At 36.5% G+C, this 17,836-nt stretch overlaps 2 long non-coding RNA genes across 2 annotated transcripts in view; one reads left to right on the forward strand and one right to left on the reverse strand.

Annotated features, from left to right (window-relative positions):
• LOC145721152 (uncharacterized) overlaps positions 1-17,836 on the reverse strand; it is an 83,688-nt gene that overhangs the window by 33,246 nt on the left and 32,606 nt on the right. The window lies entirely within an intron of this gene.
• Positions 1,036-16,733, forward strand: LOC115943177 (uncharacterized). Its single transcript, XR_004077793.2, has 3 exons — positions 1,036-1,117; positions 3,708-3,793; positions 15,964-16,733. It is a non-coding gene; the product is annotated as an uncharacterized LOC115943177 (long non-coding RNA).

The raw sequence follows: 17,836 nt of genomic DNA on the forward strand, positions 1-17,836 counted from the left end.
TTTTGCCTGATTTTAAAAAAAAATATATTCCTTGAAAAAAATCTATAAGAAAATGGAAAATAAGATTCAAAACAAAAAGCAACAATAGAATCATGCAAATATAATACCTAGAGAAAAGGTGTTAGAATTTTGAAAAACAACCTTTAGGAAGCTACATTTCTCTTTTTCTCTGACATGTTTCTTTCAGTGAAAGAAAGAAAACAAACTTTCAACCTTTCCACTTTTGTACTTCCTGATGTCTGAAATTCATTTTTTTTAAGGGGTTTCCTTTCTCTTTACAGATATTCCTTTAGCTATTCTTTTAGGGTAAGTCAGGTGAAGACCAATTCTCTTAGTTTTCCTTCATCTGAAAATGTCTTTTTTCATCTTCATTTCTGAAGGATATGACGTGACAGATCTTTTCTTTTAGCACTTGAAAAATATTCTGTCATTTTCTGGGCTCTGTGGTTTCTGATGAGAAATCTGATATCATTAAAATTGTTTTTCCCCATAGGCAAAATTTCTCTCATACCGCTTTTAAGATTTTTTTCCTTTTTCTTTAAGTTTCAGAAGTTTAGGATGTGTCTTAGTGTGGATTTTTGGGGGTTCATTTTGCTTGTAGTTTACTCTAATTTTTGAATCTCTAGATTTCTATAGTTTGACAAATACAAAAATTCCCAGCTATTATTTATTTGACTACTTTTTTTTTTTTTTTTGGTAGCTCTATCATCTGTGTTCTCTCCTGGAATGCTAATGACATGAATGTTAAAATTTTTTTTTTTTTAAAGATTTTATTTATTTATTTGACAGAGAGACAGCGAGAGAGGGAGCACAAGCAGGGGGAGTGGGAGAGGGAGAAGCAGGCTTCCCGCTGGGCAGGGAGCCTGATGCGGGGCTCGATCCCAGGACCCTGGGATCATGACCTGAGCTGAAGGCAGACGCTTAACGACTGAGCCACCCAGGCGCCCCGAATGTTAAAATTTTTAAATAGTCTTTCAGATCTCTGAAGCTTTAATTTTTTTCAATGATTTTCTTGCTGTTTAGTTCATTTCTATTGTTCTGTCTTACAGTACACGAATTCTTTTCTCTGCCCCTTTCATGCTGCTGTTGGTCCCATCCACTCAAGTTTCTTATTCAGGTATTGTATTTTTCATTTCTAACATTTGCATCTGGTTCTTTATTGTCTTCAGTCTTTGCCGAGACCTTCTGTTTCTCTGAAGAGACTTTTTTTTTTTTTTTTGAAGAGACTATTTTTGTAATTATTGTTGAAACATTTTTATTATGGCTGCTTTAAACTCCTTGTCAGAGCATTTAAACCTCTCAAGTCATTTTTGTGTTGGTATTTGTCTTTTTCCTTCAGTTTGAAATCTTAGTTCCCAATATGACAAGCGAATTTTGATAGTAAGCTGGATATTTTGTATATATGAGACTTTGGATCTATGACCATGCTCAGGCAAGGGAAGGGTGTGCACCACTTGAATCTATGACTGGCAAGGGAAGGGTGTGCACCACTTGGATCTATGACCGTCCTCTGGCAAGGGAAGGGTGTGCACCACTTCATTACTACCAGGGATTGTGGAAGTTCAGGTTCCCTGTGTGGCTTCCACTAACACTGTGGGAATAAGCAGCTCATTCCTGTTACATGGTGGTCAAAATCCTGTCTCTGAACCAGGCCTTTTCTGACAACACTGCGGGAGAAGAGAAGGGTTGTCTTCTGTTGGGTGGGGGTAGAGATCCAAGCTCTCGACATGGTCTTTATTGACCTCTGTGAGGGGGGGAAAGGCTTATTATAGCCCAGCAGAGATAAAAGTCCTCCATCTCTACTTGGACTTCTTTGACCCCACCCAGGTAGGGGATTTGCAGTGCCTTCTTATACCCTAGCAAATGTGGAAACCTTGGCTCCCCGTTTAGCCTTTGCTGGCATTTGGTGGGAGTGGAGCCAGTGGAGTAAAAGTGGTTATTTTCTAAAAGCTTTTCTTTTCTGTTCCTTTGGCTAGAGAGAGAAGTTACTTTTTAAAAATTTTACTACTATTATTATTATTATTATTAGTTTTTAGTCTAGGACCCTTGGTATTGCTGATTTCCGACATCTTCAACAAGTCTGAAAATTTAGACTTGAAATGGCAAAACGAAAATCCAGGAAAATTACCGCATTTACTTCTACTTTACTTAGCATGGATACTGAATGAGAAAGAATTTGAAATGTGTATTGAAGAAAATATCAGTTTGTAATCTAAAATAACTTTCTTTGGCTTCATTTAATCCAAAATTTTAATATGAAAGTATATTAAAGATAAGGCCATGTTCTTTCTAATAGCCTCTTAAGCTTTACCCTATTATATATTGAGGAAATGTATCATTCCTAATTTGTTACGTGAACAGTTGGAGGCAGAAATTTCTATTCTAGAAATCTGTGCTATATTACATCTATTTGAAAATTGGTTTTAAAAAACTCTTTCATAAGTACAGTTATAAATGGTCTTTATTAATTCCTAATGTGCATGTTACAACTCATAATATTTTTAAAAAGCATGTTAAGTAAACAATATCTGTTTAGAGCTTTTAGAATTTACACATACAATGTAACATTACACCTATATGAAATCAGCTAAATGTGGTAGCTTCCTGCATTTAACAAGTCAGAAGTAGGGGGAAAGAATGGGAGAGGGAGACAGCAGGAGAAATGCAGAGAGAGATAGTAGCCAGTGTGGCCAAAATCAATAAATGTTCTGTTCTGCAGGACATCAACTGTGAAAAATGGGGAGGAGCACAGATTTAAAGTATGTTTTATTCTGACTTGGGTATTTTTCTGCCCTTTATGTTAGTGGTAGCTTAATGAATTATGCTGCCAGATGATAATATTTTTTTCCAAAATAGATAAGAGGAAGACAACCTGTTAAAACATAAAATCCACATTTCATCCATTAGGTTAAAATATAAAATTGCCACTTTTATAGGTCAATACAGTAGAATTTTGGCAATTTCATACTTTAAAAACCATTATACAGAAATTTTTTGACCTATGTAAAAAATGACTTACATTGATTAATGTTAAAGTATTTTTAAGAGAATAGTAAACTATCTTAGATCCTTGGGGCGGGGGGGTGCTTTATCACGTGTTTAATGACTAGCTGAGTTTTAATTAAATCTGCTTCAGAACTTACTTTTTCCTGTTTTTTAATAAATCTGTGGAGAGTTGACTTACATAGAATATTCAGTCTTTAAAGCACAAACCCTTCAATCCTCATTTTACCTGTAGTTCAGAACAAAAGCAAAAGCCCTAAAGCTATTACATTGGGTAGTTTGTGTTTCTATCCAGTCAAGATCAACTTTCCCAGCAAATTACCGGGTAACCAGGATAAATTCTCAAGGTATTGATTCAATTAAATTCATGTTGAATAGTTTTTTTTTTTTTCTTTTTCCCCCTCAGTTGAGTAGTTTTTGTTTTTTAATTATTTTACAGCCTACTTTTACTATGCTGTTTTCAGCTTGGGTTTGTTTTTTTTTTTCTTCTTCAAAGGGTTTCTTAAAGAGGCCTTAATTTTATCTTAATTATTAAAAGAGATCAATCCCTTAAAAGCTATTGTTTATTCTCCATCTACAGACACCACTTTAATCTGTCTTCAAAAGTATTCGTTAGTTTTTGAATCGTAATGGCAACAATTTAGTTGACTAGGGGATTGCAGCATTGGTATCCCACAAAACAATGATTTAACCTCTACCCACAGATGAAAATAACTCTGGGAAAACTTCAGATGACAGTGAAGAAGTTGCAGCAACCCAAAAGAGCACAAAAACCAAAGACCGCTGCATAGTAAGTATAGAAAGCATTTTACCTGCCTCACCCTACCCTCCAGGCCTATGCCTTTCAGGGGCAAGAGGAATTCCCTAATTCCCTTGGCTACTACTTCTCCCCACCCCATGGGGCAAAAGGAGAGCAGAACTATAGTAGACTTTGTCACCGAGGACTCCCAGTCTTCACCAATGGTGACCCCAGCTGACACAGTTCTCTGAAGCCCCCACTGGTACCCCTTTCACTTGAGGCTTCCCTGCAAAACCTGGAGCCACTATGCACATGTCTGGGACCCAGACTTATTCGACAAACTGCCCAAGGCAAGGTCATCATGCCCACCTGCAGGCAAAGATATTTCTCCACCAAAGTCACTCCCTGAAGTATGGAAAAGGTGAATGCTCCTTTGAAAGCATATATACAGATACGAGACTATAAGAAACAAAAAAGCAGGAAAACATGACATCACCAAAGGAACACAATATAATTCTAGTAACCAACCCTAAGAAATAAAGATACATGAATTGTCTGAAAAGATTCAGAATGATATTTTGTCTAGTGTTATTCAGGTGTAATTGACAAAGCTGTAAGATTTAAAGTGTACAACATGATGACTTGATATATGTGTGCATACACTGTGAAAAGGATTCCTCCAACTGAGTTAAGTAACACATCCATGACCTCTTGTTTCTTCCCTTTTTTGGTGAGAATATTTAAGTTCTACTTTCTTAGCAAATTCCAGTTAACACTGTATTGTGTAATTAAAATTTGCTATCAACTAGAAACACACCATGTTATACAATAGAAATTTAGACTTATTCATCTTGTAACTGAAAGCTTATACTCTTTTACCAGATTTTCCCCATTTCCTCCACCCCCAACCCCTGGCAATCACTTTTACCCTCTTTGCAGTTGGGTTTGTTTATTTCACACATAAAAGTGGTACCATGAAGTATATATCTTTATCTGGCTTATTTCACTTAGCATACTGCCCTCTAGGTTCATACATGTTGTTGCAAATGATAGGATTTTCTTTTCTAAGACTATATCCCATAATTTCTTTATCCATTCATCCATTGATGGACACTTAAGTTGTTTCCATACATTGGTTACCATGATTAATGCTGAAATAAAAGGGAGGGTACAGATATCTCTTTGAGATAATGGCTTTGTTTCCTTTGAATATACACCCAGAAGTGGGATTGCTGGATCTTACTTAGTTTTTAAAAATTTTCCTGAGGAAACTACATGCTGTTTACCATAGTGGTTTTACCATTTTACATTCCCACCAACAGTATATAAAGGTTCCCTATTCTTCACATCTTCATCAGCATTTAGTATCTCTTTTAATACTAGCCATTCTGACTAGTGTGAGGTGATATCTCCTTGTGGTTTTGATTTATATTTTCTTGATGATTAGTGATGAACACCTTTTCATGGATCTATTGGCCACTTGTATGTTTTCTTTGGAAACATGTCAATTCAGGTCCTATGCCCATTTTTAAATTGGGTCATTTGTTTTTGTTTATTGCTATTGAGTTGTAGGAGTTCCTCATATATTTTGGGTATTGACCTCTTATTGTATGTGATTTACACTTCTCCCATTGCATAAGTTGACCTTTTCATTTTATTGGTGGTATCCTTTACTGAGTAAAAGCTTTTTAGTTTGATGTAGTCCCAGTTGTTTATTTTTGTTTTTGTTGTTTTTGCTTTTGGTGTTAAATCTAAAACAATTATTTCCAAGACCGAAGTCGAGGAGCTTACCCTGTATGTTTTGTTTTGTTTTGTTTTTCTAGAAGTTTTACAGTTCCAGCGCTTACATTCGAGTCTTCAATCCATTTTGAGTTGATTTCTGCATATAGGGTTAGCTGGGAGTACAGTTTCATTATTGTGCATGTGGATATCTAGTCTTCCAAGCACTGTTTATTGAAGAGACTGTCCTTTCCCTGTTGTATATTCTTGGCTTCTTTGCTGTAAATTGATTGGTCATTTGTGTGCTTTTGCTTCTGAGTTTTGTTTTATTGATCTATGTGTCTGTTTTTACCCAATATCATATTTTTATTACTATAGCTTTGTAATACAGTTTGAAATCAGGAAATATAAGGTCTCTAGCTTTGTTCCTTCTCAAAATTGTTTTGACTATTCTGAATTTTATTTTTTAGTTTCATATAAATTGTTCTATTCTCCGTGAAAAAATGCCATTGTAATTTTAATTAGGGATTGCATGAAATGTATACGTTACTTTGAAAATGATGAACATTTTAACAATATTCTTCAAATCTATAAATATAGGATATCTCTCCATTTATGTGTCTTATTTTCAGTGTACAGCTTTTTCACCTCCTTGATTAAATTTTCCCTGTGTTGTATTGTTTTGATGCTATTTTATATTAAAGATTTATTTGGGAGAGATAGAACACAAGCAGCAGGTGAAGCAGATGGGCAGATGGAGAAGCCAACTCCCTTGGGCTTGATCCTATGGCCCCAAGATCATGACCTGAGCCCAAGGCAGATGCCTAACCAACTGAGCCACCCAGGCACCCCAGAAAAAAATAAAATTAAACTGTCACTAGAGACAAAGAAGGTTATTAAATAGTAAATTTTCAATTTAACAGGAAGATATAACAATTATAAATATATATATACCCATCATCAGAGAACCCAAAAAATTAAAACAAATATTGACAGATATGAGGGAGAAATTAATAGCAATTCAGTTATAGTGGAAGACTTAAATACCCTACTTTAAATTATGGATAGAACATCCAGGCAAAAAAATCAGTAAGAAAACAGCACACTTAAACACTATAAACAAAATAGACCTAGGAGACATAAACAGAATTTCCCATCCAACATCTGCAGAATATATTTTCTTCTCAAGCACACAGAATGTTCTATGAGAGAGACTATATATTAGATCACAAAATAAGTCTTAACAAATTTAAGAAGATTGAAATAGTACCAAATATCTTCTCAGAACACAATGGAATGAAACTAGAAATCAATAACAGAAAACAGGAAAATTCACAAAAATATAGAAACTTAACAACACATGCTTAACCACTGGGTAAAAGAAGAAATTAAAAAGAATTTTAAAATACTTAAGACAAATGTGAAAATGCAACTTCCCCAAACTTATGGGATGCAGCAAGAGCATTACTAAGGAAGTTAGTAGGGAAGTTTATTGTATTAAATACCTACATTATAAAAGAAATAAAAATCTCAAACAGCCTAAATTTCTTTCTCAAATTTTATTTAAATCCTAGTTAGTTAACATATAGTGTAATATTGGTTTCAGGAGAATTTAGTGATTCATCACCTACATATAACACCCAGTGCTCATCATGAGTACCTTCCTTAACACCTATCATCCATTTAGCCCATCCCCCACCCACCTTCCCTCCATTAACCCTTAATTTGTTCTCTATAGTTAAGAGTCTCTTAGGGTTTGCTTCCCTCTCTTTTTTCCCCCCTCCCCCTATGCATGGGAGATTCCATTCAGGCATCCTACCAGGGTACCCTTCAACCAGAAATGAAGACTACAATAACTGACATCAAAAATGCACTAGAAGGTGTGTATGTGTGTGTGTGTGGGGTGGGGGGTGCCTGGTTGGCTCAATTGGATAAGCATCAGACTCTTGGTTTCTGCCTGGGTCATGATCTCAGGGTCATGAGATCAAACCCTGCATTGGGTCCTGTGCTCAGCGTAGATACTGCTTTGGATTCTCACTCACCCTCTGCTTAAATTCCACATCTGAGTGAAGTCAAACAGCCTAACTTTAGATTTTAAGAAACTAGAAAAACAGCAAATAAAATGTCCTAACTACCCAAAGTGATCCATAGATTCAATGCCATATCAAAATCTCAAATGCATTATTTAGAGAAATAGTAAAAACACCTCAAAATCATTTGGAATCCTAAAATACTCCAAATAGCCAAAACAATATTGAGAAATAATAGGGCTGGGGGCATTATACTCCTTGGTTTAAGATGATATTATAAAGCTGTAGTAATTAAAAGAGTAGAGTACTCTCATAAAATAGTCATAGGGCCAAGTGGCATAGAATGGAGAGCCCAGAAAAATTCAAGCTTCTTTGGTCAACTGATCAACAAGGGTGCCAAGAACACAAATGGGGAAAAGATGACCTCTTCAACAAGTGGTGCTGAGAAAACTTGTTATCCACATGCAGAAAAATGAAATTGGACCTGTATCTTCCACTAAATACAACAATCAACAAAATGTCAAATTACTAGAAGGAAATAAAAAGCTCGTGGACATTGGTCTAGGCAGTAATTTTTTGGATATGACAGGAAAAGCAAAACTAGACAAGTAGGATTATATAAAAATAAAAAGCCTTTGCACATCAAAGGAAACAAGATGAAAAGATAGCCTACCAAATTGGAGAAAATACTTGCAATCCATATATCTGATAAGGAGTTAATATAAAAAATATATGAGAAACTCTTACAATTCTATAGCAAAAAAAAAAAAAATCAAGGGTCTCTGAATAGACATTTTTGCAAAGAAAATATACAAGTGGCCAACAGTTCAATGAAAAAGTATTCAACATTTCGACTCCTGAACCGTATCAGAGCACCCTCTGTGTGAAGCACCCCAGGACACCCCTGCCTGCACCCAACTCAACTCCATGCACCCACCAGAGTGCCCCCTGAACTCAGTGTCCTCAGGGAACTCAGCTTGTACCCACTTCAGCCATCCTAACAGGGTGCCCTTCAACCAGAAATGAAGACTACAATAACTGACATCAAAAATGCACTAGAAGGTATGTATATGTGTGTGTGTGGGGGGGGCCTGGTTGGCTCAATTGGATAAGCATCAGACTCTTGGTTTCTGCCTGGGTCATGATCTCAGGGTCATGAGATCAAACCCTACATTGGGTTCTGTGCTCAGCATAGATACTGCTTTGGATTCTTGCTCACCCTCTGCTTGCACTCTCTATCTAAAAAAAAAAAACCTTTTAAAAAAAGGCACTGGAGGGAATTAACAGATTAGAGAATGCAAAAAAAACCAAAACCAAAAAAAAACGGTTCAGTGATCTGAAAGGGTAATGGAAAGTGCCCTACCTGAACAGTAAAAAAAAAAAAAAATGAGGCTAGGGTAAAGGATTTCTTGGGCAACATTAAGTGAACAAACATTAGCATTATAAAAGTCCCAGAAGAAGAGAGAGAGAAAAGGGCAGAAAACTTATTTGAAGAAATAATAGCTAAAAACTTTCCTAACCTAGGGAAAGACACAGATATCTAGGTTCAGGAACCAGAGTTCCAAACAAGTTAAAGGAGGTCCATACAATGACCCATAATAATTAAAATGTCAGAAATTAAAGAGAAGCAACTAGTAAAGTAAAAAAAAAAAAGAAAACCTCATAAGGATATCAGCTGATTTTTCAGCTGACCCATAGGGAGTGGCATGGTAGATTCATAGTGCTGAAAGGAAAAAGCCAACAACGAAGAATACTCTTCCCAGCAAGGTTATCATTCAGAATTGAAGGAGAGATAAAGAAGTCCCTTTAAAATTTCTTGGAAGGCTGGCTTAGTGGTGATGAACTCCTTTAACTTTTGTTTGGGAAACTCCTTAAACGGAAAAGGCGATAATTAGAAGGAATTATAAAAGAAAAAAATTTCACGAGTAAAAGCAAACATACAGTAAATGTAGTAATCACTTAAAAGTCAGTATGAAAGATAAAAAACAAAGGTCGAAAAATTAATTATATTTAAAAAATTAAGTAAAGGGACTCAAAAAATAAAAATGTAAATATGACATATTACATAACATAGAGGATGGTAAAAATGTAATTCTTTAAGAATGTGTTCAAACTTGTGATGGGCAGCTTAATAGAGACTGCTATATACTTTAGATGTTATATATGAACCTCATGGTAACAACTAAAAACCTATAATAGATTCACAAGGAGAGCAAGAGAAGAAAGAACAGAGAAGAACTGCAAAAGCAACCAGAAAACAACAATGTAAATGGTCTAAATGTTCCAAAAGACATAGGGTGGGAGAATGGATTAAAACATAAGATCCATCTATACATCTATATGCTGCCTACAGGAGACTCATCTAAGACCTAAGGACACATACAGACTGAGAGTGAAGAGATGGAAAAATATACTCCAAGCAAATGTAAGCAAAATTAAAAAAAAAAAAAGTTGGTGTGATGATACTTATATCTGACAAATTAGACTTTAAAACAAAAACTGTAACAAAAGATAAAGAATGGCATTGCATAATAGAAGGATTAATCCAACAAAAGGATATAATAATTGTAAATATATACGTACCCAACATTGTAGTATCTAAGTACATAAAGCAAATATTAACAGACATAAAAGAAAAATTAACAGTAATATATTTTGTGAACCAGACTAATGCCATCTTGGAGAAATCTACCATGATAATTGCTTTGTGACCTGGAGCACAGCCCTCCCTCCTCATATTATTTCCTTTTGTTAACTGCAACCTTAGGTACACACTTAGGGCATATTGTCCTTAATCTGATCCATTATACAATATGACACACAACTATTCTCAAACATTCTTTTCCTGGATGGCCTCCCAGTATCTATTCCTCATCCTCTAGGGCTATAAAAGCAAGTCTTTTGGGAGGTGGGGTTGTAGAGATCTACTTGTCTAAAGGCCACCCAAGACACATTTCTGGTGAAAGTCCCCTTAATAAACCATTTCTTGTCATACTGGACTTGCTGGCTTTTATTTTTGGTGTTATAGCTCCTTCATCCTTTGGAAGTGGTTTTGCATATACCTCCCTTTCACAAAACATACATTAATAGTGAGGGACCTTAACACCCACATATGTTAATGGATAGATCATCCAGGCAGAAAGTCAGCAAGGAAACAGTTGCTTTGAATGACACATTAGACCAACTGGACTCAACAGATATATATAATTTCATCCACAAAACCCAGAATATTCATTTTTTAAGTGCACATGGAATATTCTCCACTATGCATTACATGTTAGGCCACAAAACAAGTCTCAATATATTTAAGACTGAAATCATATATTGGGGCGCCTGGGTGGCTCAGTCGTTAAGCGTCTGCCTTCAGCTCAGGTCATGATCCCAGGGTCCTGGGATTGAGCCCCACATCGGGCTCCCCGGTCCATGGGAAGCCTGCTTCTCCCCCTCCCACTCTCCCTGCTTGTGTTCCCTCTCTCGCTGTGTCTCTCTCTGTCAAATAAACAAAATCTTTAAAAAAAAAAAAAAAGGACTGAAATCATATCAAGCACTTTTTCCAACTACAGTGGTATGAACTAGAACTCAATTACAAGAAAACAACTGGAAAGAACACAAATACATGGAGGCTAAACAACATGCTACTAAACCAATAAGTCAACAAAGGAATCACAGAGGAAATTAAAAAAAAAAAAAATACATGGACACTGAAAATGAAAACACAAAGATCCAAAATCTTTGGGCTGCAGTGAAAGCAGTTTTAAGAGGGAAATTTATATCAACACAGGCCTACCTCAAGAAGCAAAAAAATCTCAAACAATCTAACCTAATACCTGAAGGAACTAGAAAAAGAACAAAGCCCACAGTGGAAGGAAGGAAATAATAAAGACCAGAGCAGAAATAAATGAGAGAGACTAAAAGAATACAATAGAAAAGATCAGTGAAACCAAGAGGTGGTTCTTTGAAAAGACAAACATTCTCAGACCTTTAGCAGACTCATCAATTAAAAGAAAGAGAGAACCCAATCAAAAATGGAAGAGGAGAAGTAACAACTGTCATCATTAAGACTACTACAAAAAAATTATAGGATAACAAGTCGGACAACCTAGAAGAAATGGATAAATTCCTAGAAACATGTTCTTCCAGGGGCGCCTGGGTGGCTCAGTCGTTAAGCGTCTGCCTTCGGCTCAGGTCATGATCCCAGGGTCCTGGGATCGAGCCCCGCATCGGGCTCCCTGCTCAGCGGGGAGCCTGCTTCTCCCTCTCCCACTCCCCCTGCTTGTGTTTCCCTCTCTTGCTGTGTCTCTGTCAAATAAAAAAAAAAACAAAAAATCTGAAACATGTTCTTCCAAAACTGAAGAAGAAAGAAAATCTGAACAAATTACTAGTAACAAAATTGAATTGGTAATTCAAAACAAAACAAAACCTCCTAAAAATGAAAAGTCCAGGACCAGATGGATTCATGGGTAAGTTCTATAAAACATTTAAAAAAGAGTTAATGCCTAGTCTCCTAGTCTCCTCAAACTATTCCAAAAAATTGAAGAGGAAAAAAAACAGTTCTAAATACATTCTATGAAGCCAACATTATCCTGATACCAAAACTAGACAGATACTATGAAAAAAGAAACTACCAGCCAATATCCCTGTTGAACATAGATGCAAAAATCCTCAACAAAATATTAGCAAACTGCATTCAACAATAGATTGAAAGGATCATTCACCACAAGCAAATGGGATTTATTCTAAGGATGCAAGAGTGGTTCAATATCCACAAATCAATCAACATGATACAGTACATTAACAAAGTAAAGAATAAAAATATCTCAATAGAGGCAAAAAAAGCATTTGACAAAATTCAACATCTGTTCATAATAAAAAAAATTCCCAAATGGGTTTTGAGGGATTAGATCTCAACATAAAGAGACCATATCTGACACACCCACAGCTAACATCATAATATTGAAAAACAGAGCTTTTCCTTTAAGATCAGGAACAAGAAAATAAAAATAAAAGGCATCCAAATTGGCAAGGAAGAAGTAAAACTGTCACTATTTATAGATGACATGATACTATACATAGAAAGTCCTAAAGACTCCATCAAAAAACTATTAGAAGTAGTAAATGAATTTAGTAAAGCTATAGGATACAAATTATACAGAAATCTGTTGAGCTTCTACACATTAATAACAAAGGAGCAAAAAGAGAAAGTAAAAACAATTTACAATTGCACCAGAAAACCACCAAATACCAGGAATAAACTTAACCAAGGAGGTGAAAGACCTCTACTCTGAAAACTATAAAACATTGATGAAATAAATTGAACATAAATAGATGTTCCATGTTCATGGGTTGGAAGAATTAATATTGTTAAAATGTCCATACCACCCAAAGCAATCTACAAATTCAGTGCAATCCCTATCAAAAATACCAACGGCATTCTTCAGAGAACTGGTACAAATAACACTAAAATTTGTATGGAACCAAAAAAGACCTTTAATAACAAATGCAATCTTGAGAAACAAAAAGCTGGAGGTATCACAATCCCAGATTTTAAGATATACTACAAAGCAATAATCAACACAATATGGTATTGGCATAAAAATAGACCAATAGATCAATGGAACAAATTAGAGATTGCATAAATAAATCTACCCTTATATGATCAATTAATCTATGACAGGAGGCAAAAATATACAATGGAGAAAAGCAGTCTCTTCAATAAATGGTGCTGGGAAAACTGGACAGCTTCATGCAAAAGAATGAAACTGGCCACTTTCTTACACCATACACAAAAATAAACTAAAAATGGATTAAAGACCTAAATGTGAGACCTGAAACCACAAGTATCCTAAAAGAAAATAGAGGCAGTAATCTCTTTTATATAGGCCTTAGCAAAATGTTTATAGATGTCAACTAAGGCAAGGGAAACAAAGGCAAAAATAAACTTTTGGGACTACATCAAAATAAAAAGCTTTTGCACAGTGATGGAAACCATCAACATGACAAAAGAGCAACCTACTGAATGGGAGAAAATGTTTGCAAATGATATATCCAATAAGAAGTTAATATCTAAAATATATAAAGAACTTGTACAACTCAAAAAGAAAATCCAAATAAAAAATGGGCAGAGGACCTGAATAGACATTTTTCCAAAAAAAAACATACAGATGGCCAACAGACACATGAAAAGATGATCAACATCACTATCCATCAGGAAAATGCAAATCAAAACCACAATGAGATATCATCTACACCTGCTAGAATGGCCAAAATTAAAAAGACCAGAAATAACAAGCATTGGCTAGAATGTGGAGAAAAGAGAAACCTTGTGCAATGTTGGTGGGAATGTAATTTGGTGAAGCCACTGTGGAAAATAGTATGGAAGTTCCTCAAAAGAACAGAAATATCATATGATTCAGTAATTCCATTACGAGGTATATAGCAAAAAAACCCAAAAACATTAACTTAAAAAGACATGCACCCCTATGTTTATTGCAGAATTATTTACAATAGCCAAAATATGGAAGGAATCTAAGTGTGCATTGATTGATGAATGGATAAAGATATACTCACACATACAATGGAATATTACTCTGCTATTAGATCAGATCTTACAGTTTGCAACAACATGGATGGACCTAGAAGGTCTTATATTAAGTAAAATAAGTCAGAAAGACAAATACTATATGACTTAACTTATATAGAATCTAAAAAGCAAAACAAAGAAACAGATCTATGAATATAGGAGAACAAACTGGTAGTTGCCAGAGGGGAGGTGGGTAGGGGTTAGACAAAATGGGTGAAGGGGAATGGGAGGTATAGACTTCTAATTAGAGAATGAAAAAGTCACAGGGATGAAAGGTATTATGTACCTATATTTTGCAAATGTCAACACATTCTCCCTGCTCTTTTAACTATGAAAACAGTTGACAATGTAATTCTGAACTCCTATCATGCCATTCCTCTGCTCAAAATATATGTATCAGCTACCAAGGTTTCGTGGTGATTGGAGGATGGCATCCCAACCAATTTTCGATAAACAACTGGCAAACTCCATTTAAAGCTTCTGGCACCAAACAGCCTTAATATTCCTGATAGATGAGAGTGCTCTCCTCACTGTCCCATGAGAATGGAAAGTAACAGAAAAGAGAAATCCTGCAAAAGGAGAACATTTTCATACTAAGGGCTCAGAAAACCCTGGTGCTGGAATACCTCATGGTTGCGGTGATGGCAGGAGTGGGTAATGAGAAGATCGGGCACTTACTCCTTGTCTTCTCTTGTTGAATCTTGTCCTGTGTGCATTTGTTGTCCCCTAAAAAATATCTATTCTTTAACCTATACACAATGAGTTCTTGTAGAATTGATCCAGAATCTTGGAACAAAGCAGGTGAATCAACTCACATGATATAACATACCCTCATTTCAATGATTGGGACATACAAGTTGATCAATAAATACGATTATAGTTAATATTTATTGAATGCTTCATAGAATTTTTATGTAGTACCTCATTTGATTCTTGTAACAATCTTTTGAATTGGGTACTACTGTTTTCATCCTGCTTTTTCTAGCTTTATAGTCAATAAAACTTTATAGTCAATTTAGTCAATAAATCTCATATGTAATTATTGGTGTGTGTATGTGTACATTAGCCATAGTAAAAGTTAGACAATTAGATAGTCTGGATTTGGGTGGCTCTGTATTTGAAATCAACATCATGAAGCTTTCCATGTTACTATTATTTAGAAAGGTGGTTGGGGGAAGAGGTGAAAAGATGTTGTTTCACTCAGTTGTTAAGCATCTGCCTTTGGCTCAGGTCATGATCCCAGCGAGGCCCACATGAGGCTCCCTGCTCCGCAGGAAGCCTGCTTCTCCCTCTCCCACTCCCCCTGCTTGTGTTCCTGCTCTCGCTGTCAAATAAATAAATAAAAATCTTTAAAAAAATATTTCTTTTGGAGATATCAGGAAACAGACTGGATTTGAGAGTGACAAAGCTAATCAGACTACCAATGACAAAGCTGTTACAGTATTATGTTTGAAAGAACTGATGTTTAAAAAAATGTGTAGAAGGTAATATTGGCAGGGTTTTACATTTGATTACACAAGTAAATTTTAAGTTAAAAGGAGGAGTCAAAATGACTCTGAGGTGTCTTTGGAAGTTGGATACAGTATCTATGATAAAGGAGAAGGATTGTAGTTAGGGAAATGATTGTTATTTCAAATATAGACAGAGTCTGGGATGCTCTGATGACAAAATCAAGTGGCAAGTAGTAACTAGTAGTAGGGTTGGGTCTACATGTTCTCTGCTAAAATAAAAAGTCAGAGTTCACCAGCCCTAATAGGTGGGTGCAAATCAAACACCATACACTTTCAGGCTAAACACCTATCAAATAAAATTATGCAACTATATGTGCAGATATTCATCAAATTCATTAAAATCTATTAAGCATAACTCCTTTTCATCTATCTCTTCTTCAGGAACAGTCACGCTATTAGGACGACCATATATGAATCCAGTAGCTATGGCAACTTCCTCTAGAACACTACTGGGACCACTGCTGTGAAAATCAGAATCTGTAATTATTCTGGTGCGTGTGCGCTTTGTGGTGAAACAACATCTCCTCCAGGGGTGCCTGGGTGGCTTGGTCGGTTAAGCATCTGCCTTTGACTCCAGTCATGATCCCAGAGTCCTGGGATCAAGTCCTGCATCGGGCTCCCTGCTCAGCGGGAAGCTTGCTTCTCCCTCTCCCACACCCTCTACCTGTGTTCCCTCTCTTGCTGTGTCTCTGTCAAATAAATAAATAAAATCTTTAAAAAAACAAAAAAACAACATCTCCTCCACCCCCACCTTACCACACAACTTTAAAGTTTGGTCATTTTGGTCACTTTTATTAGTTGAAAATGTTTTTCACTCCCTATGATACTTATGTATATTTAAATTCACATTTGCTATGTATTTATTTTACAGGGTCATTCTTAGAAAGCAATTTCATTACCACTTTTTTTAGTTCTTGAACCATGTGTGTGAGGATGGGAGAGGATATTTAAATGCAGTCTTCAACTGCTAAGATCAGTGTTAACAAATTATTGCTTCAGAGACAACTAGATATAATAATATAGCACACAGAATAAAGCTTTGGGATAGGAATGAGAATTTTTAAAGATATGTATTCTAGACAGGTGATATCAGTAAAATGGAAGACTAGAAGGTGCTGATACTCATCTCTCCCCCAAAATAAAAAACTATAAAGTAGAAAGCTTTGGAATATGGGGCTCCTGGGTGGCTCAGTTGGTTAAGCGCCTGCCTTTGGCTCAGGTCATGATCTCAGGATCCTGGGATAGAGCCCCACATCAGGCTCCCTGCTCAGTGGGGAGTCTGCTTCTCCCTGTGCCCCTCCCCTTCCCCCTGCTTGTGCTCTCTCTCACCTATGTGCTCTCACTGTCTCTCAAATAAATACATAAAATCTTAAAAAAAAAAAAAAAAGCTTTTGGAATACAAAGAAAAAGCAGTAAAACCCCTTCAGAGTTCATGAGTTAAAGATGGTCACATAGGAAAATACAGAAAATGTATTACTTGCATTGCCCCAATTTGCAGTCAAGAGCAGCTTGACATCAGGTGATATCCCCTCAGAGGAATTTTCAGTCTATAATGAAAAGGAGAGAAAAATCCCAGCAAGGCTTACCACTGTGAGTGTTTGCAGCCTTTGTTAGGGAGCTATCCCATCAAGGGTGATCTCAGTTTATGTAGCTGCTCCAGAGTACCTCTCAATGCATCTCCTCCTCAGGGCTGGAGCTGTTACTACAGTAAAATCTACCCTAAGAAGCCCCAGTAACTGCTGTGTCCCACTGTCTGGGATAAAAATGCCATACCACCTTGCCATGGATCCGAGGTGGTAGGTCTGACCTGTCACTGCAGGGGCCAGACTGCCCTACCCTGAGTCCCACACCCCTGATCACAGGTCATGGTTCTGAATCATCATTTCTGAGGCTCTGCTATAGCCATGAGTTCCACCACAGGGGTCCCATGTCATGGCTCCAGTCCTCACTGTTGTGGCCATGCCGTGACTGCTCTGAGGCTAGTTCTCAAGGTTCTGATAGTTTTAGCAGACCACCATCAGAGTCATCCTGTGACTGCTCTCTTGGGTCAGAGTTAAAACAAGATGTGCTGCTACTATATCCTGGGCCCAAGCCACTGCTGCACTTTGTTATCCCAGGACTCACAGCATTGTTGCTCCATCATTCCCCTGAAGCAACTGTGGCAAGCCTGAGACCCAGGTCCTAGTTCCATGAAGGATCTGCATACACCCACATCTTAGACCCCAGTGCAACAGCTGCAGTGACTTGGAACCCA

The sequence above is a fragment of the Leptonychotes weddellii genome, chromosome 4 (assembly GCF_054177405.1).
Source record: "Leptonychotes weddellii isolate Sample4059 chromosome 4, ASM5417740v2, whole genome shotgun sequence".
Taxonomy (NCBI): Eukaryota; Metazoa; Chordata; class Mammalia; order Carnivora; family Phocidae; genus Leptonychotes; species Leptonychotes weddellii.